The sequence below is a fragment of the Eufriesea mexicana genome, unplaced genomic scaffold (assembly GCF_001483705.2).
Source record: "Eufriesea mexicana isolate 0111107269 unplaced genomic scaffold, ASM148370v2 scaffold492, whole genome shotgun sequence".
Taxonomy (NCBI): Eukaryota; Metazoa; Arthropoda; class Insecta; order Hymenoptera; family Apidae; genus Eufriesea; species Eufriesea mexicana.
This window is the reverse complement of record NW_016908641.1, coordinates 583,543-608,882: the sequence shown is the minus strand read 5'-3', so window position 1 is coordinate 608,882 and position 25,340 is coordinate 583,543.

Here is a 25,340-nt window from a genome sequence, read left to right as displayed (position 1 = left end):
ATAATATAACGCATAATACTTCCTATGAATCTCCATAATGGCCGGTTCAAAGTCGTCTCGCGGGCCCGCGATCCTTTATGTGGGCTTACGCAACGACCATCGTGGCCCTCGACGTCTCGCGTCTTCGTCCTCGTCGTCCTCGTCGTCCTCGTCGTAAGTCGATCACCGATCCTCTCGATATCGTCCACGAGGATAACAGGGTAGTCGAAGTTTCGCATGCGCCGCGAGACGCCGCGAGATTGACTCGTTGATGGATTTTTCAGGTGATTCAAGGTGATGAATGGAGCAGGCCAGCATGTGCTCTTCATTTTTAAGGATTTCGGGTAACGAGATTTGCTCAAAGTGATAAGTATTCCGCAAGATTTGTATTATCAATTCCCGCGGGAATGAAGGAACAGGAAATTTAGGAGATTTAGACGTTCCGTTTGATTTAGAACTAGGATTGACGAAATGATTGTGATCGCAGTGGTAAGTGGAAGGAAAGAAATAGGGCTCATTCCTTCCTAGGTAAAGGTCAATATTAATATTTCCAATGACGGTAGAAAACGAGGAATCTAACCAGTCATTTTGACCAGGGTCAGGTAGTTTTAATGTTAATTCGACCGAGGTCACCCTTCTTAGTTTCTGCAGAATTTGGGTAGCTTATAGACCGACGATCGAACCTCTTATTTGACCAATTAATTTCGGCCATTTTAATAGTTCAGAAATTCACGATGAATCCAAAATGATTCTCGAGAATTTGATTTCTTTCTGCAAAATCTTGAAATTTTTCTCGTGTCGTAATTCAGGTAGTGCATCGTTCTTTATAACATCGATTCCACGATGATGAGAATCTTGCTTCTATCTTCTGAAATACGCCATTATCCGAAGGCCGTGACAAAGAAAACGCGATACGATACAGTTTTCCACGTGAAAAATTACCTTCGAGCGATCTCTGTAGCAAACGTCGGAATTGACTTCTACGAGTGGCGAATAATATTTTTCGCGCTCTATAAAGGATTTTAATAAAGACACCGGTGAGGTACCTAAGATACCTAAATCTCGAAGAGAGAAAAAACGAAGACATCGTAATCCTACGAAGAGAGAAAATGATCAAAGCACCGCGTTTACACATTTCCATAATGCGCGTGCATTATCGTGCGCCGGCGTGGCCGGCTCAATTATCGTATAAATATTATCCGGCTTTGAAACGCGATTATGTAAAAATTCGAGATGGAGAGCGGAATTGCAAAGCAGCGCGATTTTAAGTTGCGGGATATGTTCACTGTCGTTGTATTATAATGCGGCCAAACGAGCGCTTTTGTTTCCCGAACGACCGTTTGGACCCCCTCGTTCGTCTTCCCTGGCTCGCGTGATGCTTCATTTTCCCCCTTAAATCCTCCTTCTCCTTCTCCGTACCCCCTCCTCGCTCTTCTAAATTTCGATCTGATCCGCTTCTTATTTTTCATTTTTCCATACAGCGTTGTTAGAACGTTAGTTACAAATCGGTACAATTTCTGTAAGTCGGTAACAAATACGAATTATTGCCGGATGATGAGAAATCGAATTGCTTGATCCGAAATCTGAGAAATGTAGGAATGGTCGTATAAAATTTTACAGAAACCCTTCCGATAGCCTAATTTCGCGTGGACCATGGCGAATTATTTTATCGCAGGAATAGTTGGACTCGAGGTTCGTTTCGAATAATTCATCTTTTATGTATCTTTTCGGATTATTCGTACACGCAATGCGAATTCGCTTGCACAGGCGTTGACACGCGTGTGTATGTAACGAAGGTACCAGGAAGCAAGCAGATATTCCAAATAGTCGATACGTTAATCGAGCAACATCGCGATTAGGGATATCGATATTCCTATTAATATATAGGTGAGGAAAATTTGTAGACCTTGATCTCGAATTTCAATTGTATGAATTACAGTCGTGTTAATTCGTATGATATTTGGAAATTAGGAAATCGGGAAAATTCGTAGACCTTGATCCCGAATTTCAATCGTAAGAATTACGACCGTGTTAATTCGTGTGATATTAGAAAATTGGAAAATGGGGAAAATTCGTAGACCTTGATCCTGAATTTCAGTCGTAAGAATAACGACCGTGGTAATTCGTATGATATCAGAAAAATTCGTAGACCTTGATCCCGAATTTCAATCGCAAGAATTACGACCGTATTAATTTATACGATATCAGGAAAATTTGTAGACCTTGATCCCGAATTTCAATCGTACGAATTATGGTCATGTTAAATCGTATGATATTAAAAAATTAAGAAATGGGAAAAATTCGTAGACCTTGATCGCGAATTTCAACCGTACGAATTACAATCGTGTTAATTCGTACGATATTAGGAAATTAGGAAATTTGGTGATCTTTTAAATTAGAAAAATCGTATTCTTCTTTGAATTTCTAATAACGAGCATAGCGTCGAACGAGGAGAAACGGCGCAAGAGGATCGAAGGTTTCGTCGAAGGGGCACATCGAATATTGCTCCTGTCGACGGCGTCAAATCGAGCACGGTTCGTTGCATAAGTATAGACACGAGCACCTCGACTTTCTTATTAAGGTAGAAAGTAGGAATGCAACTTATAGAGCATCAGAGGGTACGGACGTTGAACGTTCGATTCAGCCCGGCACAATTCCACCAATCCCTACCTAGCGTCTTAAAAGGCATTTTAAATCGGCGTGTCGTGAAAGAATCTCATAGAGATGCGCCGTATAAAGGCATTCCACCAACCCCCTCTATTCTTTTCTCTCTTTTCCCCCCGTCTTTTTTTCTTTCGTCTGCAGCTTCGCTCGTTCATCGTTTCGATCATCATCGGGAACTTCCTCGAGTCTATTCTTTCCTTCTCGTTATACCTATGGACTTTCTAGTTCGTTACGTGTTACGGGAGAAAATTCTTCACGAAATTTCCCACCAACGGTTTTCTTCTTATTCCTCGAATTTTCCTGAGATATCTTTCAATGGGGGAAAAATTAACGGGTACTTTGATCGTATACTTCATTGGCTGAAATAATTTTTTCTCGGATTTCTTTAGCTGACAGTTAAAATCACCACGATCAACTGACATGTAAATGAAAAAATTAAAAAATGAAAATTCGAAAGGGAAAATGTCGAGGAATTAATTATATGCACGCTAAAAGATCAGTGGCGAAAACGAGTGTTCTATGCGACTTCGTCGAATAAGGAATATTTAATTAAATTTTTGGTAACAATTAGCGTTAAATTAGCTATTCGTTCATTGCTTAATCGCTCAATGACAGTTTGGAAAAATATTTCCAATTTTAGGGAAAAATTCGCGGGTAAGTCGACACGCGTATCAGACAAAAGGAATCGCACGCGCGGTTTCGAGTCTCTTGTAAACACCTCGTTTCTCCATTGCGAGACACTGGAATCTCAATGATTGCCGTGCATCGAGTGCTGGAGATGCTGGAAGTGCCGGTAAATGATACCGCGACGGAAGGCTAGGATAATGGAGCGGAGGTTGAAGGTTGACAGAGGGGTGAAAATGGCTACAGGCTATGAACACTCTCCGCCACCGCAAACCCGAGATTCGATAAGCCGACTATGGTCTTTTATTAGGATCCACTCAACGCCGCCAGCGTAAACTCTGCACCCTGTTAGGACACTCTTTTCACGAGGTATCCCTCTAACTATATTTCCCAATTGTCCGTGGCCGATAAAAGCCGCGCGAATATTTCAAATGCAGTGGCTGGAAAATTGGAATATCTAATGCGAAAATTCCAGGTTTCCAGTAATACTGTCAATTGATATTTAATGTTCGATATTATTCGTCTGGTTTCGCATTAAATCTGAAATAAACCCTTTATTTAACCATTTTCTTATGCGGTTACGCGAGATTCCCATTTCCTTGACATTTCAATTATCTTTACCTAACAAAATGGGTACACCTAAATTCAACACTTTGCAATATTTACGTATATCAGTATATTAACAGCAAGCCTATCATAGTCTAAATGACAGTTTTTAAAAATTCCTCTTCCAAATTTTTCTTCCGATGTACCCGTAATCAGTGTTTCAATGTCTTCTGTTACTCCATTTTTGAAAGATTCTATTGCTTTTGCATTCACCATTCCTTACACCCCATTCGTTAGACCGTGCTTAATGTTTAATGTTAAATTCGAGATACGTGTATATAAAGGAAAAAAAAATTGTGTAACTTTGGATACCGATAGATTAAAGAAAGCTAAATCGTTTACACGTGACAATGACATGTCACATCGCGAATATCGAGAAACGTATAAAATTTGTTAAGCGATCTATCTGTAAACGCGAGAAATGATCTAAATATCTAAAGATCTACGCGTTTCTCACTCGCAGTTGCTAGAAAAATACCTATACACGCGCAGACACTCCAGACGGCGTCTAAGGGCATTAATAATAGAAGCAAGATGCACGCACGCGCGCACACCATGACAGAAACCACGTGCTGGCCCGCTCCTGCCACGCTACTCATTTATTCCATAAATCTGACAATAAATAACGGACATATTGGGGTGTTGGATATCGTGGCTGCTTATCGTATCCCACAAATGCGCCGGAACGCATTTAAAATGTATTGAACTGTCACGGGCCAGTGGTTTCCCGGATTTTTACATTTTTCATCGTCGCCCGGACTCAGGTCCGCGCGGATTACCGAGTTATTGTTGTTCTAAGTGTGCCGGTCAACGGTGGGGAACGGTGAACCCCAACGTCGACCCCGGGGTAATCCTGACCATAACAGTTGGAGGCGCAACCCCCGCGACGCGCCCCTAAGTGCAGGCGACGGCGAGGAGGAAGCTGACAGCCCTTGGCTAGCGCGCCACCCATGCCAAATAGCTGGTCGTTACGCGGCTTCTGGGCCTTCGCGACCGAGCCTGCATACTTCTGCATCCGCAACTGTCGTTAGTCTTCAAACGACGCGATTCGCCACGGATTCGACGAGTCCGGCAACCGACATGTGCGGATTATTCCACGCCGGTCTCTCCAACCCTCGGCGACGACCTAACACCGCGACGTTGGGTAAAATTTAGCTCGCATCGACGCGTCCTCTAGGTCGCATAGCGTCGCCGGTTACGTTTCTTATTTACCCCCTAAACGGTTACTCTTCTTTACCTTCGAAGAAATTTCGAATTTCCTTTCCTGTCGCGCGTACGGTTTTAATTTCGTTGTCCACGTTCGGTGGAACCGAGTCGATGGGATTGCGATTCGCCGGGAGGCTAATGGTTACGTTTCTTATTTACCCCCTAAACGGTTACTCTTCTTTACCTTCGAAGAAATTTCGAATTCCCTTTCCTGTCGCGCGTACGGTTTTAATTTGTCCACGTTCGGTTGTCCACGTTCGGTGGAACCGAGTCGATGGGATTGCGATTCGCCGGGAGGCTAGCGGCAATCACGAGGATCGCGAGGTAAGAGAAGAGTGATAAGAATCGCGCTATCAGAGGGTAGAAGGATATCGCCAGTTCGGTTTGAGAACGGTTATACGTTGCAGTGAAGGCGACAGATATGGAGCTTTGAATTTGTACCTCATTTTCATACATACACGTTCCCATGGCGTTTATAGCTGATTCTCTGCGTATATACTCGTTACGCGACGATTATGTTAACGCGATCTAGACGGTTCCTTGTAACGAGGTATACCCGCTGATTTTCGTCATCGCGTAAAGGGGAAATAGCATCTGGTATCTGCTGAAAATCTTATGCATTCTTGTAATTGTGTTGTACTAAAATTAAATAGTAAAGTAAGCTCTACATCCTAGCTATACGGGGGATCGATCCCTTCCCCTGCCTTTCTTTTGTCTCCTGTTTTATACAGACGTCCTGTGACCTGCGTGTCCCTAGACAGACTAGTTCTAACCGTTCGCTCGTTCGATAATGATCCCTTCCCCTGCCTTTCTTTTGTCTCCTGTTTTATACAGACGTCCTGTGACCTGCGTGTCCTTAGACAGACTAGTTCTAACCGTTCGCTCGTTCGATAAAGATCTATACAGTTTCTCCATCGTTTCCACTCGCTACTATTCATTTGCGTTATAACCTTTTAACAGATTGCAAATGTGGCAACCCGGATGAAGAACGTTATAGACCGATTAATCTTGTTAACCCTTTCACTGCTGAATGGTCACTCGATACAAATTTGAAAGCATCGGGATTCACAGGAGATGGATTTTGATCGTTTCCGTGAGAGAAGGGAAGGAATGGCGAATCTTTTTTCCACGCGCAAAGACAGAGAAACTTGGACGCAATTTCTATTTCACCTTCGAATCTCGTCTTTCAAGATTTCAAGATTCCGCAAGACGGAAAGAAGTGGAGGACGTCGGTATAAATCAACGGGGTACTCGTAAATCAGTGGCGAACGCGATACAATTAGTCGGAACGGGCGGAAAACGAGATGGCGGTGGCGGCTGCTCGTTAGTTTGCAAAACGTCGGCCGCGAATCGAACTCGCGACATTAATCCCGTCAGGACAATTCGGGCCAATTAATCTCGACACGCGAGTGGACGGAGCGGCGGGACGGAAGGCAGGTCGTAGACCGGGCGAGGACCAAGAGTCTATCCTAATCTGCATCGGCAGATTGCTCTGAGAATTGACACGGTGGATTTTGCCTCGCCCTTCCAAGTTGCTGCCACGCTTCGCGCCTCGTCTTAAATCGAACCGCCTCTCACGGCCAGCTCCTTAGAGTCCCTCTCGCGGCTTCCGCTACAGGACACAGAACTCGATGCATACATTAAGGCGGACTTAATTGAGAAGAGTTCCCCGGCCCAGAGCCGGTACATCGGCCGCTTGCTAATAACGATCGCGTCGAATCTTTGCCCGCGCCGGGGATGACACTTAAGGCGTCCAGACCTCGACGATTCCGCGACCAAGCTCCGGGAAAATTTCTACTTCGATGCGGCCTTGCCGATCACTCGCACCGCCGCTAATTTGCATGCACGTTTACGTGACTGGAGATTAAATCCTCTCGCTTTGTTTATCGGTGCCTTCGTTTTCTTCCCGTGCTCGTTTATTTACCTTTTTATTCGCTTATCCGTATTATCCGTTTCTCCCTTCACCTACACGGCTTGTTTGTAAATTCATCGTCAACCTTTTCCCCGGATTTATAGAGTATTAAATTATCGCTCTTTGGTACATCTCGCGTGTACTCGTTACTAATAGCATATTATTATCCTTCGACAGCTGACGCGACGTCGAATCCACTTCGTGCCAATGTTAATATCGCGTCTCACCTTATCCCATCTGTACTAAAATTTAAAGAACCAATTTCGCCTTGATTACCAATAAAAGAAATTAATCCTCGCGTTGTAAACAAATTTGTACCACGTCACCGAGTGAAAGTTCTACTGCAGTGTCAGCTACACTGTATTCTCTTAATTTCCAGTGACACTGCTCTGCCAATACCGTTTTCGTTCCCACCAATAGTACCATCCGACTATTACTGACTGACCGTGAAAAATCGAACTACTCGCGGCACTATTATTGCAATCCTTGCTCCTACCGAAGCATACAGCATCGCTGTTGTAATAGACTCCGCTATCAGTCCATATTACACTCCGTTATCGGTCCTATCCGATACAGTTACGATACCAATTCGAGCGGCGCGCTGTCGAGCTGTATCTGCATACTAGACGATAAATAGATAGGTTGCTAGCAGCGAAGAAACGAACCCGGCGAGATAAAGCAAGCGGTCTTGACACAGAAACGGAATATATATCACGGGATGACAGTGCCGTAATTGCATAGAAAGCAAAAAGGACGAAAGCTATCGGCGAGGAAAGCAATTAATGCGGTCGCGCCAATGCAAACAGACTAACCCATAAAATAAACGCCTGGCCTGCCCAATGCGCATCGGCGAATCAAATCCATCGGCGATACATTGTGTTTAATTTCCTTAACACCGTAATCACGCTGCATTACCAAAGACGCATCGCTTGCCCGCAGATATCAATTACCGATAGCATAGTCGTCCTTTGAGATTTGGAAAAGGAGGAAAAAGGACAAGTTTGATAGGGAAGAATGGGACGAGTATCCGGCATGCGTGTGCGCGCCATAACGCATCTAACGGTAGCTAGCCGATTCTCCCGGGCAAATTAGTTTACACGCTGCAAACGTGTTCGGCAAATTAATACATCGGACGATCGTGTTCCTCTCTGTGCCACTCCTTCTTCAGCCCGTGCCGTTCCAATCAAACTGTCTGCGTTCCATCGGGGAAATACGAGGCAGGGAACGAAGGAAAGAAGGAAAGACGAGGCGAAGGATAGTATGGCAGGGAGAAATGCAAAGCGCAGACGAAGATGGAAACGAAGAGGTACGAAGCATTGGCAGCGGATAGAACGATAGAAAGGAAGACGTAGACTAGGAGGGTGGCAAAGACAGAGGTTCGAAACGAAGTAACAGACTTGCTCAGGATAGATAGATACGCGTATGCGATTGTGACGTACATATGACTATTTGCTTGGAAATATCTAAGAATAATTACGAAAAATTGTTTTATTTTATCACCGACGTGCGCGAGGAAGGAAGAGTATCAGCCGAAAGGTTCAGAGAAAGTAGCCTGAGGGAAAATCCTTGGAACGAAGCGGAGTAAAATATAGAAACAGAAAGATTAAAGGCAGCAACGGAATAAAGAAATGGAAAATAGGAGAGCGTAAAATGGAAATGAAAGAATGCAAGGGGCAAAGATAGGAGAGAAGCTATTTGCTGGCGCTCGAGGGGTCCATCGACGATTCGAAATGAATGGTTATTAAAAGACTCTGCCGATTGTAACTTTTCGCGTACTCGCCGCGCCTATCGGTACAAGTCTCCCTTACGCGTTCTTCCACCCCCGTGGAGCGAATTGATAGCGAGCTTGCGTACCGTGAATTTGACAGACGATTAAACATCGAAGACCTGTGGAGCCCGACGACGATGCTCTACCTTCTATTTAGGAACCAGCGAATCGACTCGCTCGAAATTGAACGTTTTGATGCCTCGTGGAATTTTTCCTCTCCCCCGCCCCTCTCCCTTTCTTTTATTTTCTTCCTCCGCCGCCAGTTTGCATGACAATGCGACGGGTTAGGATGCTCCGAGGGAAATCGTTGACGTACCCGTACACTGGCACGGGAGGTTTAGTTTGCTCGCGAGATTAGATCGGAAATGGACGATCGCTGAGTAGAATTTTCGCTTGTTATTCGTTCCGGGTGCACCATCGAGTACTGTGCGTTCGAGGAAAGGAGGCACTACATTGATCACAAACGGTGACGGATGATCTTTGTCTCTATTTTCTGCCAATGACACAGTCACTGCGTGTGATTATGGGATAGTCGGTGGAGTTAATCAGACGCGAGGATATGAACGCGTTGTGCCTTCCTTCCTCGAACGCGCTGTACTCGTGTCTCCGTGTAGCGACAATTTAGGGAAGGTAAAACGTCGAAGATGACCAGGAAGATTCTTCTTCGAGCGACTGAGGAAGAAAAGCGAGTAATAATTAGAGATTTTACAGAGTTTGAAATTTTGTTGCACGAAATCTACCTGCAACGAACAGGTTTCTGTTTACCACTCGTCAACGGTACAAATTACAAAAGGGGGAAAAAAGGACGAAGACGAAGAAGATGGAGGAGAAGAAGGAGCATTGTTAGCAGAACGTTGACCGATAACTGCTAATAAGCCTGCGCGTTCGGCCCGCGCTTATTATAATGACGGCGTCATAAAGAAATGCATAATAGAATTGTAAATGTATGGAAATGCTTTCCCGAGCTTTTGAACGGTCCGACGAGAGGACATGCATTTTTCTTCAATTGCATACTTACCTTTTGAATAGGTCGCGCGTCTGGTCTACATGCACACACCGTATCTTATGCGACCGGCCATTGTATGTGTATTAACACAATGCAGAATAAACTGAGCGACTGATTTTCTCCGTGGAGGCCAGCTTCAAAAGGATATGCAAACGATGCGAACGCTAACGTGCTTCCTTTCGACCAGAATCCGCGTTTGCATCGCTCAAAGGCACTTTGTCTATGGGGAATTTTTGCTCGAAAAATTTTCCCTTCGCGGATACGGATTTATGCCGCGTGTTAATACAAATTTCGTTCGAGTTCGAGTCGGAAAACCGGCCAATTTTTATATTCGCCGATACCTTAACCGAAAATATCGCAGATGATCGGGCAAAAATGAAATTAAACAACCGTAAACGTAACTCGTCCCACGGGTGTCGATGTAAAATATACTTCTAACCTGCGACCGATAAGCATCGCATCCTTCTAACCCCACTCTTTCTCACCTGTCCGCCCAGACGAATTTTCCACCACTCGTGCGTGTATGTACCCGCACACACTCTCGCGGAGAGATACATGGACGCGATAAAAAGCCATCCTACAATTTCTCCAGCACGCTCGATCAATGACTCGACACGCGAGATTCAGCGTTAATCGGCACTTCCTCGAAATCGATTACCATCGAGCCGGCATAGCTCGCGCGTACACCCTCGCGGAACGAGGTGGAAGAAAAGGAAGAAACGGGACTGCTATGGGGCCGATCTAACGCGGTCGGGGTGTTCGGCATTTGAAGCGTTCCGTTTAATTAGCGGCCGTGCGTTTTCTCGCAGCTCGTAAACGGGCCGAGAGGCATGGCGGAGGGGAGGGATGAAAAAATTTCAGGCCATTTCACAGTAATTAAAAATGTTGTAATAAAGGCAGGGAGGTTCCTTTAATTCGTAACGGCTTATATTTATAGCGTCTTGCGACTAATAATACGCCCTCCCTCGTCGCGGCGCACAACAGGTTACCCGGGGATGGCCACGCCTCGAGATTCTATAGTTACGCGCTTAATTACCCATCCTGATATACGACGCCGATCGAGAGCGTTTATTAATTGCGCTTCAACTTATTCTTCTTCTTCTGCCACGATATCACCGGGCCCTCTAATGAAATCTCGCCGGCGAGGCTATGGCCAACTTCACGCTGCATCTGCAACCTTGTTGCCTTGTAAGCGGAAACAATGTTTCCGTCCATCGTCTCACGGTGGCGCTGGTGTGCATGGACAGTGACAACACACGACAGTTTAAAAGTCTGACAATGCGATTTTATACTTATTCTAATTTCTAGAATCTCGAGTAATCGTTGTGGTATAGGATAGAATTATTTTCGAAAAGTGTTATATATACAGGTAACCCTCCTACAATACGGTATCCTATAACACGGTTCGTGAATTGCGGGAACCCTCCTATAACACGTGTTAGAAGAAGATACGATCCTCTTCAGTTGAAATAGAAAACGTGCGTGAATCGTTAGAAAATGAAATTGGTGGCATATTAGAATTTGCTAAATCAATCAGAGGTGCAGGTTTTGTGAACATGGCTATCGAGGACGTTCAAGATTTATTAGCGGAGGAAGAAGTTGACGAAGCGGGTTTAATGGAAATGGCATCTGAAGCTGTAAATCAAATTGATTCTAAGGCCACTGGCACTGGTGAAGATTGCGCAGTTAATAATTTAACATTAAAAAAAATTACAAGAAGGCCTAAGCTTAGTTGAAAATCTCGAGTCATTTTTCTCGAATGCAGACCTTTTCTCTGAAAGAAGTCGAAAATTCAAAAGGGAGCTGCAAAACTGTTTAGCTCCGTACCGAGAAATTTGCAACGACCTGCTAAGAATCAGCAAGCAAAGTGAAATTACAGTTTTTTTTTTAAAAGGAGAGAAGATTTAAGAACTTTAAATGAAGAAAAAAAGTTCTGAAAGTGATGACGAAGAAATTTATTAAATTAAAGTTGCGTTAAATTAAAATAATATTTTTGTTTTGTGTTGTACATAAATTTATATTTTTAATCAAAATTAAGTTGTTTATGTAGAATTAAAACAAAAATTTGTTTTTAGTAAGTTTTCGGAACGTAACCCCTCTTTTTGTACTAGCTTTGGGTCTCATACAACACGGCATTAACCTATCTACCGTGTTATAGGAGGGTTACCTGTATATCTAATTATTACTTTTCTTTTCGATATTTCGTAGTAAAGATATATTCGTAGTAAAAATCGTAATTGCGGGAAAATTCGAGTGTTTGTCAACGGCTTCGAGATTTTATTAACGGAAGGAAACATGGATGACACCGAGATCGTATCGTAATAACGGCATAATTTGATGATAATTTTTAGAAATCTCAAATACGAGGTCTACGAGCTTTTTAAGTGACCGAGTATCGTGTTATATATTGAGGAAAATAGGTTCGCTCTGCAAGATTATCTCCTTGGAAGGAATGAAAATGGATAGCCACTGCTTGCTTCCGCTTAATAATTAGTTACGAGACATAAATTCGCACGTGTGTCTGGCTGCACGGGAAGAATACGAATAATCCAAAGCATCGGTGGAAAAAGAGATACGACCGCGATATAAATTCCACTTTAGGTCCAGATACGTATACGTTTCGGATAGAAGCAGTTATTCATAAGCAATGGAGCATAAATAATACAGTAGGCTACTGCGCTCCTGAAACATTGAAAGTCTTGTAAATATTGCATCGGTTCAAGGGGGAATCTGCATACTTGTTACCTCCCTTTCCTGGAATCCTCCTTTTACACCCGCGTTTCCCAAAATTCCATTACGTGCTACCGCTAAAAGGAAAGAGAAGGAAAATGAGAAAAGGTATAAAAAAATATACTCATTTCGAATCCTTTCGTCTCACGAATATGAAATTACATCGCATATTTTCCCACTCAAATCCAAATCGTGATTTTCCGTTTGCATTGCACCAACTCCGAGTACTCTGCATATGAAAGCGATCAATCCTGAATTCGCGGTTGTACGCGAAAAATGCAGGAATTAAAATCGAAATTCGCATTGGCGAACCGGCGAACAGCTGTCGCAATCGGTTTTAATTTATTTCATACACCGTTCGCGTTCGATTGTGTCACCGTCTCTCCGCCGATGCGAATTTTCCATCGATTTTTGTCCGCGTGCTATTACGCAACCGCGATATTACATCGGAAGTGGTGTAACCGCCCCGTGGTTGGCAAGAGTAACGAGAGATATTTAGCACATAATGTTACGGGATCTCATGAATTACAAGTGCCGCGTATTCGTTACGGATATCTCGGAAACATTGCTCTCTGGGTTCACAAAGGAACGCATATGGCGTGTTCGCGGTTATAAATTTCGCGTCTTGAGCCGCGCTATCATTTCAAAATGGAGGCAACGTCGTAAATAATGACACGCGACTTCAAAACCGCTCGTCCCGTGTTCAAAAATAGGCAAATAAAAATGGGCACTCTGTCTCTCGCGCATCGACGGACGACATATTGTTGGATTATTTAATATCTCTCGTAGGTTCAAGGTTAAAAAGCACAATGCAGGCATATTCAATGAGATAGAAATTTTAGTTAGGAATAGGAAAAATGGATTATAATTATAGAGCGAATGTGTCTGGAACCATGGAAAAAATAAAGTTCGACCCGTTTCGAAAGATTGACACGCAACCGACTGTCAGTGTCGTATCAGTGCAGGCGTATTCAGTGAGATAGTAATTTTAGTTAATACTAGGAATAATGAATTATAATAATACAGTGAACGTGTCTGGGATCATGGAAAAGATAAAGTTCGACGCGTTTCGAAAGATTGACACGCAACCGACTGTCAATAGTCAAAAAAGAATAAACGATTGGCCCGTTGCAGCTGTCAACTGTTTATATCAGTTTTATGCCAGGGCTCCAAACGTCGGAGACGCTTCAAGAGAAATTGACAACGTACATCGTTGTCTTTCAACAATATCATTTCCAAAAGTCTTCGTATCAGGGGTAACCTGTAAAAATTCGTCGTACACCGAGTTGGAATTTTCTGGCTTATCCTCAGCTTCTTGCCGAACCTACGAAAAGGTCACTTGTAGATTTGACATCCCCCTTCGGCAAAATTCGCCATTTCTTTCAAACGATGAATTTTCCAGGAATATCGAATTATACGAATTACACGATTGTTTATTTTTATATTTATCCTATTTCGGAGTAACCGCGATCGAACGTGCCGGGTGGAATAATAACGAATAAATAATTCTGCACGTGCGATTTCTACGTATGTACGAGATATATTTAATATCTTAATTTTTCCAATTTTTAATACATCGAATTTCCAATCTTCCCCATCGAGACGTTACGACGTACATTCTCTGTTTAAACCCCGCACCGAGAAAATAAACGAGAGAAGATGTCGGAGAAAACGAAATTTGCTTTGGATCGTAAGGAAATTTATATAGAAAGAGATTTCTATTAGAACTGGTCCGTATCGATTTCCAAAGAGCGTTTAAACCGTGGCACGGTGAACGATAACGCGAAGGGACATTAATCAGATGGAGAAATGTCATTAGGCGGAGCGGTGTTCGCGCGGCAATCTTGTAAAACATTATTCTAACTAAACTGTCATAAACGGGAGGAAATGAAAAGAGCTGCTTAATAGCTTATGTATGCAAATGCGGGGCAGCAGATTGCGCGGAGTGCTCTCTCGAGTGAGAGAAATAGCCTAGTGGCCGTGGAAAGCGGTCGAAAGGGTGACTCTCGTCACCCTTCTCACCACTGCTCCTCGAGTTTCCGATGACGAGACTCCTGCCATCCTTGGCTCCTGCATTCCGTTTCGAATCCGCCTCGAATACCGCGAGAGAAGCGTTCTCGATTAATCGGTAATTTAACAATTTTGAAAAACAGCCAACGCTATATCAAATTATCACGATGTGCCACAGTTCTTCCTTCAACCAGATTATTCCTAAATTAATCGAAATCAAATTTTTCCTTCTATATAAATCGGTGTCTTCTTAATAGAGAATATATGATTTCTCAAAGAATTTTACGCAAAGAATTTTTCAAGACCTCAAATTTGCACAAATTCTTCGCGTATCTTTAGAAATTGAAACATTCGGGAGTGCGGAGATATTGCGAGGAGGGGGACGCAGAGGGCACCGATGTCTAAAAAGAAGCAAGAAGCGAAAGAAAGATTACTCGCGTACCGGTTAAAGGAAAAATCAAATTATGCTGCTGTCTAGATCGATTACGTGCTGAGATTATGTTTCCTCGTAGATTAATTGCATATCAATCGGCTGTTATACCTGTACCGCGTGATTCAAGTTCGTTTTCCCCTGCGGGTTTTCACTTCGATTTAAAATCGCCGGAAAAACCGGTGGAAGTTTCGCGGAAGTTTTCCAGCTCGCCGTTAATGGTCGGAAAAGGCGGTTGGTTTGGAAATTAATTGGCATAAAAACTGACCGATGTTGCTCGGAGATAATATCGAGGTAAAACGATGAACGGAATAAGAGTCTCCTGACATGTTTGTAACATTAACATTAATACCGCGTGACGTTGAATAATGATCCGCGAAAGATATGTAAATCCCGAACACGTTTCTAAGATATTCACACCGTGTCTCTCGTTTTAATGAACGGACCGGAGATCCTGTTAATAATGCAAAGTTTACATTTGTCGCGTTGACTATCAGCATTCATTGACTAGCGCTGCAGCGCGGACGAGCGCGGCGGACGATAAATCACGAGGAGATAAGAGGACTTCTAGCATTGACTAATTACCGGTCGATAAATTCCGACAAACCTAACACCGTTCCTCGATAAGATTTCGCACGCTCGTAACAATTTCGCCGCGACGGGAATACAAAATTTCCGCTTCTCGTCAAACTTGTGCCAAATTCGCGGTTCTTCCAACCGAGCCACGAGAGATTCTCCCAACGCGTCGATAATCGCGAAGCAGCGCCGATCGTCGATAATCTCACGGGGGTATCGACGTGGATTTTCCAGCGGCTACGAAAATCAAGGTCCGCCGATAAGTTCCGGTACAAGCAGACATTTCTTTTCCTTTTACGTCGGTTTCGATTACTAATTACAAAGGCGACGGGGGAAGCTCGTTGCTCTCCTCGCGATGAATATTCATGCGGCTATCATAGCCTTCTAAAATTGTCGTTGCCGGGTTTACGCGCGATCCTTATCCGTGAAATTCATTATAATACTCGCTCGCGGCGCAGAATTTTTCCTCGGCGGTTCGTTCCACCTTACCCCGGGAAAAGATAGATGACCATTAAGACGAATAAGGTTAATAAGCGGAGTAAAGGGGGAAGGAAAAAGAATGAGAGGAAGAAAAGAGGAAAAAATCGAGAGGGATTTTCAGCCGACCGTTTTAGGCCACGCACGATAATTATGCAAATCGGGATGCAACGAGCGGCGTACAATGTTAAAAACGCCAATTTCGTTAATACGACCACGACCGAGACGTCCGAGTGTTCGTTTTTTCGGGAAAGCTCGTCCAACCTTCGCCGTGGAAACGGTTATTTGCGGTAATGATTAACATTATTATAAATATGTCGCCGGATAGAGGCACAGCGGTGTTGTAAATTGGAAACGGGGGAAAACGCGGATTTTAATGCGCATTAATCACGAGGCCGAGGGTCCGCGAGCGACGACGGGAAAGAAAGGCAAAGATCGGGTTCGATACTTAAAGGCGCGTTTCTAAAAAGTCGCAAGAATAAATGTTTAAAATTAAATGTCGCGGAAACGCGTTTAAGTCGCGTGGGGCCCTGCGACGAATAATTGACACGTTCGTGAGGAACCATTTTCAGGGAAAGACGGGAAAGTTTATTTGGGGAAAAAGAAATGGCCGATAACGTATAACTCGTGCGGCGGCTGTTAGGTATTAAATGAACGTATGAAAAATACACGGGAAAGGTAGGGAAAAAATAGAATCGAGGAAAAACACGGATTTTAATGCTCTAATCACTAGGCCAAAAGTTCGCGAGCGACGACATGGGAAGAAAGGTAAAGATCCGGTTCGATACTTAAAGGCGCGTTTCTAAAAATCGCAAGAATAAATGTTTAAAATTTAAGATGGCGGAAACGCGTTCAACTCTTTGACTGCCACGCCGAAATCACATGTTTCCCTCAGGACGACACGGGAGTGCACCGCTAGATGTAAGATTTAAATATTTTCTCGTTTTAATAAAAATTTTTAATAACAGCACAACATAAATTATAACTAAATCTCGTAAAATAAATTCGCTTCTAACTGCGATATAATCTCTCGAGGACTCTCTCACATGCAACGTCTATATATAATGACTGTCATTCAGCTATTGATTGTTTTTTCCCGACTCTCTGTCATACTCGTTACACACACATCCTTCCACGCAAATATTCCGCACACTCACACCACAGTTGAATGGGGCACTTTTTATTTCAAAGTATCTGCTAATTAGCGGTTATGTTCAAAATGCACTAACTGTCAATTTTCATTCAATATTGTAGGATTTTTGGCTAAATTAATCCTTATGCAGACAGAGATCTGCGCGTCTGATAAACAATAACTCTCTTTTTGTAACAAAACTGGTTTTATTTAACTAAAATATTACACGCGATACACATTCAGCCTTCTGCCTACTCTCAACTCCACTCTTCTTAATTCTTCTCAATTCCTCTCAATTCTCAACTCTATTCTATTCTGCCCGCCTCGTGCCCCTGCATCCTTACTTAACACTAGGTTTACGGACGCTATCTGTACACCTATTTCTAAGCACACCTGACAAATTGACAGATAAAGGAAACCACGTGCCTTTTTCCTTAACGATTAGTTTAATTTAAAAACAATTATATATTATATTAACCCTTTGCACTCGACGACTTTTTCGTTACAGAAAAATAGTAATTCGAAGACTTTCTGTTATAGAGTCGACGAAATTTTTCAAATGGTAAATGAGAAATCATATGCAAATTAACACGTAGAATTATTTTTCTTCCACATTCCACACATCGTTAGGTAATTTTATATTTCATATATTAATTAACGTCGATCTTTAGAATTTGAACAGTTTTGATATAAGTTGACTAAATCTGTTACCATCGTATAATTGGAACAACCTTTCCGTCAAATTCACGGGTTCCGTAAATCTGGCGTTAAAGCCAAATCTATCTCTTTCCATACATATGCTTCTCTTCTCAACCACTCGACATACATTCCGACAAAAAGATTTGGCGCTACCGTTTCTTCTTTCGCGTTGGGCCCGATGCCACCGTTCACTATCCCTCGCTTTTCGAGAAGCCGCCCAAACGTTTCCATGCGCACCCTTAGAAGTAGGACCACACACTCATTCGCCTCGCTACCATTCTTAATACATTGTTAGTGTCGTTCGCCGCTCGCCATCCTACAATATTGTTCAATGTAGTAGTTCAAGTAGTTCAAACGCTCGGATCGCCAATGACCACCGTAGCGTCACAGGAGAAACCGTGGCCGGTCATATGTGACCAACGTGGCAATGAAAGTGCTAAAAGTGTCTCACCTTTTTGGTGCATCGTAATGCATGGTGGGACATTTTTAGTCCCGTCTAGAAATATTTCAATAGCTGCCTGCGCACAAGTTTATATTTCGTCTTATTTACGTAAAGCACTTGGTAATACCTTCGACAAATGTTACAAATTTATTCGCTTGTGTCGGTGACATTTAACGTGCACGAATAAATATTTCAAATTAAATATCGCGGAAACGCGTTTAAGTCGCGTGGGCCTTTGCGACGAATAATTGATTCGTTCGTGAGAAACAATTTTCGTGAAAGACGAGAAAGTTGATTTGGGAAAAAAGAAATGGCCGATTATAGGACGCCTAATCTTAATCAAAATTAATCGCGAGGGAGGACGGGGAAGAAAGGCAAAGATCGCGTTTGATATTTACAGGCGCGTTTTTAAGAAATCGCGCGAATAAATGTTTAAAATTAAATATCGCGGAAACGCGTTAAAGTCGCGTGGGGCTTTGCGACGAATAATTGATTCGTTCGTGAGAAACAATTTTCGTGAAAGACGAGAAAGTTGATTTGGGAAAAAAGAAATGGCCGATTATAGGACCCGTAACCTGGAATAATTCCGTATAACGTATAATTCGTGCGGCGGCTGTTAGGTATTAAATAAACGTATGAAAAATACAAGGAAAAGAGGTAGGGAAGAAAAAGAATCGGGGGAATTAAAATATTCCACGAGCTTAAAAGAAGGATCGAGTTAATCGTTTTTACGCGCTTGCAATATGTTAATCGTACAAGTACAGTTGCTTATCTTCGGGCTTCAATCTGCACGTTTCCGCAAAAGCGAATGGATAATAATTGGTGCCTGGTCCCGCGGATTGTATCGCTATTATTGCGACATGCTCGAAACTCGAGAAGCATAATTAAACTAGGGTCGAGTCCCTCGCTGTACGCCTAAGGAGAATCGCTCCTCAATCCGGCTCCTTGATCCAATTAACGCGACGGAATTATCCCCGGGTTCGTGGCTGTTGGCCCAGGTACCGTCTCTCGCCAGCGGCTTCGGCTTCGTCTTAAACAATTTCATTTGCATAGCAAATAATCAAACAATTTGCTTTGACATTTAAATTAGCGAAAGAAACGCGGCGGGCGCACGCGAAACGTCGCGGACCTGTCTCTAATTTCCCAAGACGTCAACTAACCGAACGTAATTTCTCATTTGCATGTTACTCCTTTTCGCCGATACCCCGCTCGAATCGGTTAAAAGGAACGATAAAAAGGAAATCGTTATTCAATTTTGCATTTAAGAGTACGCGCTCGAAGCGCTGCATGGCGCACGTTCAAGATGTCCCGATAGTCTCAGGCTCGGTCCAGAGATGCTAGAAATCGTAAAAGCTTATAAACAGGGGTTCCCAGATTCGCGAGACCCGATAGAAAGGATGCCAGATTTGTAGAGCGCGATAGAGAAGGTCCTAAACCCGTGGACTCGATACGAAGAGCAGCAGACTAGCGTGCCCTCCATCGTGGTTCGTTCCGGTGACTTGAAATTCCATCACCTTGACGGCAGAGTCACGAATCTTGGACTCTTCCGACTGGACGAGATAGCACTCTCTCGGACAGCAGGAAATCCATCTTTCCGAACTGGGCACGAAACTCGGTTAGAAACATAGGGTCATCTCGTGGATGAGAAAATTTCAGATGTCTCGACTATAGGGTAGTTGATCTAACTTTTGACTTTGCTTTCCTAGTGATCTCTATCGAGGTTTCATTCAACCTCGCGAAGAAGTGGAAGAAGTCACAGTCTTCGATCTAAAGACGATCTAAAGACCCTAGGCTAGGCACCGCAATCACGTAGCCCGATTTCTGCATACAAACTACCCAAAGACTGGCCAATTATCCGACCCAAATACTTACACTCGAGCCCATGCGAGAAGGCAAGCCGTGGAATTGAAGTTGAATTTCATCCAGCGAAATTTCGATACAATTGAATGCTGATCCGCGGCCATAGTGGCCCATTCTTATGTATGAAATCCACGTGCAGCACGTAGACGAAGAGGCTTCTGGGATGACGCGACGCGACGTTGCCCGCCATCATATATAGATATTATTGTTATTGCATCGTGTAAGCGTGTGGTGTGCGCGACTGGGGTGGCCGTGTGTGCCCTTTGGGGGGATGGACGCGTGCTTTTCGACGCAGGGTCGAACGCGGCCAGCGACTTAGCTCGGGGGTGGAACACGGTGTCATTATGCAAAGGAGATGGTCAGTTTTGTGATCCGGGGATCCGGTGGTCGTCGCATTCTAGACATCCTGCGGAATTGTTTCTGCAAGATTGTCCGCGAGAACCGCTGGAATCGCTTCTGGCCAAAGTCTGACGGATGTTCCGCTATATTGAAAGAAATATCTCACGTGAACTATCCGGATGGCCGTAATGGACTCTTGGCCTCGTGGAGCCTAGCTTGGTCGGATTGATACGTTTCGAGGGACAATGTACCGTGAGAAGGGACACGGAGATTTCTCCATCCTATTTCCGTGTGGATTCTTTCTACGGGGGCAATTTTTAATCCCGTTCTTCGGAGTGGCTTCGAAACTCGCCACGTTTAAACTATAACTCGACACTAAACGTAGCAAGCGGGGTCAAATGACCCTTTTCGAAATTTACTTTATAATCGTACATTTACCGTTATTTCTTTCACTCGCTTCACTTTCTTAATTTATTTTCTATCGAGAAAAATTATTTCCATACCCCGTGTACCACGAGGGGTCATTTGACCTCGGTTTCGACTTGGATAAGAACGTATCGGAAGATTATACGATGGAAGAAAAATATATCTCAAGCTGGACTTCCGATAATCCGTTACTATACAACCTCGCGTCATCTCGCGATAAGAAGCGAAGCTAACCCGAGACCCATCGAACGAATTCTAACCCAACGCGGACATCTCGGCACGGAGCGTGAAGGAAGCACCTTAAACAACGCCGTTAAACGTGCCGCGTGCACAAACGCATACGCTCGAGCCTCCATCGAGCGGATTTAGCGGCTTAGCCAAAGCACCGATAGAGGAACGGCAGCGTGGACTTAGCGCGAGTCGTAAAAGGTCTGGGCGATGATCGACACGCACACACCGCGATCCAACGATCGAAGGCACACGAGGAAAACACATACCGGTATCGAGTCGTACCTAACGTATGGATGAATCATTTATCGGGACCATAACCCGGGACGGCCGGCGAACCGGTCAGTTTTATGCGGCCGCAGTAGAATTTGATCAAAGTTCGTTTTGCGGCCACTCGGGGAGCAATAAGAGGCCGGCTCACCCCTAAAACTACGGCCCCGAAGGTCTCGTACTTTCTGCCCAGCGACGAATCAGCCCTGTCTCCCTTTGAATCCCATTCCTGCCACAGAACGACGGACCCAACCGCCACGATCGCGTCATAATTACTCCAGCGCCCTTTCTACTTCCAGCACCAAACTTCCCGGCTTCTATCGGAAAGCCAACAGGTCGAGATCGTTTAGAGCTGGGGCAAGTCTTTCGGAAAGTTGTTTCGAGGGCTAGGGAAAGGGTTCTCTGGTGAATCTTGGGGTTCGCCAGCAGGCTGTAGGAGAATGGTACTCGGTGGTCTCTAGAAATGCAAAATGGGGTGGAAATTAGTCTCGGTGATGATTCCGGCTTTTTATTATCATGCTTGTCATGGTTATCGCAGTGATCTCTTCTCTCGTTCAAGATGGAAACTTGTTCTGATAAGGAATTAAATACTAAAATAAATTCTACATCCTAGCGATGCGGGGATGATCCCTTCCCGTGTGTTTTGTCTCTTGTCTCCCGTTTTCCGAAGACGTCTTTGACCTGCGTGGCCCTAAGCAGACAGACCAGTTCTAACCGTTCGCCCGTTTAACCCTCATCTAGCTTTTCATACGCGATTCTCTCTAGGTTGTAACTGGCTTCGGTAAATATACGAAAAATTTCCGTCTCCTCGTCTCCCACCTGACGTACGGCCGCAACGATAAAGTACTGTTGCCACGTGAGAGGTGACTTGCAACCGATAAGGGTTAATAAACATCTATACAGTTTTGTCACCGTTTCCAATGGCTACTATCTCTTTGCATTATACCCCCTTAACAAAGCTTCTGACTACTATAGGGGAACTAATCGAGATTCCACGCAACTAGAGCAAGTCTTCGGAAAGTTACTTTAACCTTCTCACTCCTGAGCCACGAAGAGAGTAACAAACGCCCTGCCCTGAATTAATTCGACAAATTTTATTTTTACTTAAATCTAATAAAAACTTTCTAGAAATTTTCTAATCTCCAACAGCTTTGAAATCTATGGACGTTGTATCACGTCTGCAGGAGTGAAAGGGTCAAGGGCTTTAAGCGAAGGTTCCGAGCAGAATCTTGAAGATCGCGGAATTGCGAAGGAATTGCTGACGCGTCTTTGAGAGAACAGAATGGAGAACAGGTAGAAATCTGTAATACCTATGACTCGACGAATCGACGAATTTTGGAGGAACTTGTATAACATGTCCAATATGTCGGAATTGGAAATAGACTGGAAATTAATGAGATTCGAGTCTCGATACTTGAGACCCGATTTTGAAACCGAATCGTATTTACATTTGGCGAAGAAGCGTGGTTCAAAGTAGATAAAAGTTAGGAAACTTTCCTAAAATATATATCGTACCTGGAATATGATAAAGCTACAGAGGACGTTGAGGAAACAGACGAAACTTTCTCGGACAGTCCTCGAGCGCGATAAAATACGCGCAGTGCTGTCCGAAAATTAATAAAATTCGATCGACAAAGTTTTTTAAGGAAATTTCAGATAAACAACGGACCCTGAAAAAAAGTTTCGAGATATCGTATATACGAGGATCGGGCGAGATCGGTTGCAAAATTGACAAAGTTCTTTCGAAGGGTTCTCTCGGTGAAAAGAGAAAGAAAAACCTTGGGGAAAGTTTCGGAGCAACTTTCGCGACTTAATATTCCTCCTGCATTTTCGTGAATTTTCTCGAAATATTGCCCTCTGCCCCTTTTCCTCGCGTTTTTCTAAAATTTACACCGACGAAGCAGGTCACAATGGCGGAACGCGTTTGCCTTCTTGTTCGTAGGCGAGTCATAAAAGATTCACTGCATGTATCGTACGAGAAGGTGGTCGTAAACCGGGGCCGTGGACGATTCCTTAATTTGTTTACACTGCAAGTAAGTCGATGGGCGAGGGGGTTGATCCTGGTCCCTCGGAAGCATCGTTCGGCGCCCCGGGGCCAGGCATATGCGACGTAAAAGCGCGATAAAAAACTTCCTTGCTCGTAACTCGAGCTTATATTCATTCTTCCTCCGCTTCCTTTGTTCCGATCCTCATATCCGAACGGGCTAACTTTTTTCGGCCATATTCAATACGAACGGAACGATTTTTATTAAAAAATTTTTCACAGCTGGATCAACGGAAGTATAATTTCGCAGTTATTACGTCCCTGCTGTAATAAACATCTGCCAGGATATCTTATTAAATATCTTTCGAATACTCCAGGTCTCCTATTAAATATTCTATCATTTCCTGGCTCAATATCAAAGTGTCGGTATATATTAACCTTCCACTTCTGAGTTACGAAGAGAGTAGCAAACGCCCTGTCCTGAATTAATTTAACAAATTTTATTTTCGTTTAAATCTAACAAAAACTTAATCGAAATACAATATCACGCGTTATAAGGTTAGTCGAGGTGATAAAGATGAATTACAGAAGTGGCTAAATATTTGATTTGCAAAGCCTGGCAGCAGACGAAAAATTTCGGTCCAAGGGAGCGTGCGCCACGTGCACACAGACATGAAATACATAGTCTCGCAATTTTTTTCACAGAGGGCAAAATAATGGAGGAATTGTATCGAAAAAGATTTCTTCCTTAAAGAGATGGCAGGACACGTCGGAACAGTTGGATCGCCAATTCTTCGGAAAGAATTTTCTAAGCTCTAACAACTTTCAAATCCATGGACGTTGTGCCACGTCCGCTGTCGTACAACATCTGCAGGAGTGATAGGATTAAACGGGTTGCAAGTTTTTAAATTTAAATTTACTCGCACGGAAGTTACTGGAAGTCTTCGACAACCACCCCCCGGCAGTGCACAGTAATGAACCAATTTCCGCGGAATACCTAATTGCCCCGCGTACAGAAGAAACGGAGAAAAGAGTCACATAGACGCGTTCCGAGAACGATTTCGAACAATTAGCTGATTTTCCCAGCGACCTGGGGAATCGTTCATCAAACTATCGCGTTTCGCGGAAACGGCGGGAAAAATGCTGTCCGGCAATTACCAGTGTACGATGCACCGCGCACCTAGCTCGCGGAAAAAGGCCAGACTCGCAGGTGGTACCGAATTAAAAATGCAACTCGAACGCAGGATCAGCTTCTCTCTTTTTCACGCGCGCGCGCGCAATCATCCGCGCGATTGAATTATTGAGAGATTGCGCGGCCACGTGTAATTACGATGCGAAAAGTGATTCCTGGCCGGGTGAACAAGTGCGTCCGAGATAAATGAAGTCAAAGAGCGCGGGGAAAGAAAGGCGTGCGAGGAGAGTGTTTCTCTCGAGACGTGTTCAAGGGAGAAAGATAGATCGCGCGAGGAGAAGGATGGCGAGGAAGAAGAAGAAGTAGAAGTAGAAGAGGAGGAGGAAGAAGAAGAAGAAGAAGAAGAAGAAGAAGAAGAAGCCGATGCTGTCCGTTCCGTACAAACTCATAAATCTCGGTGCAAATAATTGCCTGGCTTCGTTCCGCGAGAGTCAGATCGGTGGTGTTGATTTAGCGGTGTTCAGAGGTCATGCGTTCTCGGCCACGATACGCCAATGTGTTTGCCTGATCGGCCAGCCACGAAGCCATTACCCTCGTGAGCGAATCGTTTCTGCGGATGTAGCGTAGCTTTGCTCGTATGCAAATTGTTCGTGACAAATTGCTCGTGGAACCGTTGCGACCGCGGCTTTCGGCTCGGATTCCGGATGGGGTGGATTTCGCGTCCAAGGCTGTTGCAAGGTTCTCCATGACGGTGAAGACGTTTCGCAAACTCTTACGCGCAGATGCACGGGCTTTCTTTTTGCGCTATGGAAAATTATCTCTCGAAAGAATATTCTTTCG